Source organism: Cynara cardunculus, unplaced genomic scaffold, assembly GCF_001531365.2.
Source record: "Cynara cardunculus var. scolymus isolate 2C unplaced genomic scaffold, CcrdV1 Un_Scaffold_3385, whole genome shotgun sequence".
NCBI classification, from domain to species: Eukaryota; Viridiplantae; Streptophyta; class Magnoliopsida; order Asterales; family Asteraceae; genus Cynara; species Cynara cardunculus.
The window spans coordinates 38,064-41,255 of record NW_020201453.1 but is presented as its reverse complement, the minus strand read 5'-3'; the positions used below and the strand labels follow the sequence as shown (position 1 = coordinate 41,255).

Sequence of the window (3,192 nt, the reverse complement as noted above, 5' to 3'; positions counted from 1 at the left end):
TTGTCGTGTTCTATAAACTGAAAGATTATTTCCAATAATAAGATTTATATAAACGAGATATTGATGTACCATGGTTAGTGAAAAGGACAGAGGAATCCAACTCTGATACCAACTGACGTAGTAGAAAGTGCGGAAGGATCGACAAACATCTAAATACCTTTTGAACTTTCGAGAATTACGAACGTAAAACCCTAAACTCAAAAAATACACTCAAAGAGATGGAATTTTATTAATAACGGATAATTTGATTAATACCGAAGATAATAATTCCTATTTATAGGCTAAGCTATATAAAAGATAACAATGGTAATAGCTAAGTCATAATTCCAAACCAACTATGAAAGCAATAAACAAATATTAGATAAAGGTTAAAATAGTGAAACGAATAACTGCTCGAGATGGACTCTCCTGGTAAATTGTCTATAGTAAAAAGATGTTCTCGTGTTCGTATAAAAAGAAGGTGTTCTCGTTTGAATTCTTCCCACATAATACAATCGTTAAACCACTTAAATAAAACTAGCAAGCTACTTGCATAATGCAACAAGATACATCTTGATTTTAATGTTCTTTTAATTTCTTTGTCTAGGTCAATGTTATAATATGGTTTTAAATGATTTTGAGAAAACGATAATGTTTTGATGTTTAATTAAAATATAAATTTGAAAATCCCATAAAAATTAGATAAAAATATCGATATCAGTATCAAATTAAGTATTTAAAAACTCTCATTTTTGTGTAATTTTCTTCCAATTCGGTTTCTTATTGTAATTTAATTTAGGTTTAATAATAAAGTAATTTATTTTCGTTTTTTTACAAGATTTATTTTTGGCTTAATAATATAATTTCTTTTAAAAATTAAAAATTAATATTCTATTAAAACTTAATGATTATCCTAATTATATTTTATATTTTTTATATTTAAAATGAGATATTTATCCTGTATTTGATTAAATTTTATCTACAGTTACTTACACAAATCCAAACGGACGTTAACAAGTTGTACGTACGCATAATTTACTTGTAATCTTGAATTTTAAATAATATGCATCAATAAACAATACTTGATGCATAAAAAATGAGTTTTAAGAGTTTTTTGTCAAATAATTTATAATATAGTATAAATATAAGTTTCACAAGTAAGAAATGAATATTTATTACGTGAATTAAAATGAAAAAAAATCATTCTCATATTAAATAGAAACTAAGATAGACTTTGCTAATTTTTCTATATCGGCTTGAATAATATATTTACAAATCTTGATGTTCTTTTAAGATCATGACAAATGAAAACCTGAAAGTGCTGAATGCACTTGATATAGCCAAAACTCAATGGTATATTTCATCGCCATTGTTATCGCTGGTATGGGTTTCTTCAACGACGCCTTTGATCTCTTCTGCATCTCTCTCATCACCAAATTGCTCGGCTAGATTTACTACCACCACGACGGAGATGAAAATCCTGGCACACTGGCATTAGATGTGCAAGTTGCATTTTGGGTGGTTGGGTGACAAAATGGCCAGAAAATAGTTAACAGGATAAATCTTATGCTTATATTCATTTGCTCCATCGCTTCGTTCAGCAAGAAACCAACATTGGTTATGGCCACCCTTTGCTTCTTTCGATTTTGGCTTGGTTTCAAGATCGGCGGTGATTACCCTCTCACAACCACCATCAGGTCGGAATACGCCAATAGAAAAACCCGAAGGGGTTTTATTGGCGGTTTTTGCCATGCAGGGGTTTGGGATTTTGACAGGTGGGATGGTGTCTTGTACCATCTCGATGGCATTCAGGTCGAAATTCCCAGCTCCGATGTACAAGGTGGATCGGTCTGTATCAATGGTTCCAGAAGCCAATTATGTGTGGCGGATAATTTTAATGTTGGGATCGATTTCGGCTCTAATGACTTATTACAGGCGAATGAAGATGCCATAAACCACTCGGTATACAGCCTTAGTTGCGAAAACGAAGAACAAGCGGCCACAGACATGTCAAAAGTGTCGGAAATTGAGCTTGAAGTAGATCAAAAGAACGTGTCTACAAGAAAAACAGTTGATTTTGGGCTCTTCTCGAAGAAATTCCTTTGACAACATGGGCTACACTTGTTAGGAACTACTAGCACATGGTTTTTCGTCGACATAGCATTCTACAGCCGACAACTATCTCAGAAGGACATTTTTACCGAGATCGGGTGGATCTCATCTGCTGAATCAATGAACGCAATTCAAGAAGTTTTCAAAATCTCGAGAGCTCAAACTCTCATCGCACTTTGTGGTATAGTCCGTGGGTATTGATTCACCGTTGCATTCATTGATAGAATCGGGAGAATCCTGATCCTTTTGAACAAATATATGAAATGATATTTATTCAATGATTTCGAACAATATACAAGAAAGAAATACATATATAGACCTAACTACTTGTTAATCAAAATGATTAACAATCTTTATGAACAAAGCTTTAAACCTAAAAATGAATCACACACAAAGAACGAGAGAGAGAGAGAGAGAGAGAGAGAGATAGGGTAATAAACTTTGTGAGATATAAAAATTATGAATCTGAATCAGCTGGAAGTGTCTATTCGACCCTTTATATAAGAATTTCATTATGACAGAAATAGTCCTCCATCTTTAATAAACTTGCTCCGCTACCCCTGATTTTCTCCCAATAGTGAGGCACGCCCCCTTGACTTTATAACACTATTTTTTCCTGATTGCAACATTAGTCCTTCAACTTTTATGCTGATATAACTAATATTCAAAAGTAAAGATTGTTAGTTAAAGACACCTTTTAACATCCCCCTTCAATCTTGACTCGTCTGAATCAGATTTTTTGAGGAACGTATCGAGAGAGAATTTGATTTTGTTAGACAATGTGTGGTTGGTAAACAAGGATCGGTTTTTTYGCAAGGTACGRAATGTATCGTCAAATATTCAATATGATTCCACAAGATCTAGTTTCGTTCAAGTAAGGGATTCTAGCCAATTGAAAGGATCTTCTGATCAATCCAGAGATCATTTAGTAAATGATGCAGAGAAAAGTGGTGACATTGATCCACAAGAAGCTCAGCAAACTCTTGAAATAGCGGAAGCTGTTTTGAGAAAAGCTGAAGGAAAGAGACAAACAATTGAGGCAAATCTAGCTCTCCGACGGGCTAGGACACGAGTAGAGGCTATCAATGYGATTTCATAACC

The 3,192-nt window shown here is 33.5% G+C and overlaps 1 pseudogene; it reads left to right on the top strand.

Annotated features, from left to right (window-relative positions):
- The first annotated feature begins 1,276 nt into the window (after window positions 1-1,276).
- LOC112503611 lies at window positions 1,277-2,312 on the top strand (annotated as a pseudogene).
- Window positions 2,313-3,192: the final 880 nt, after the last annotated feature.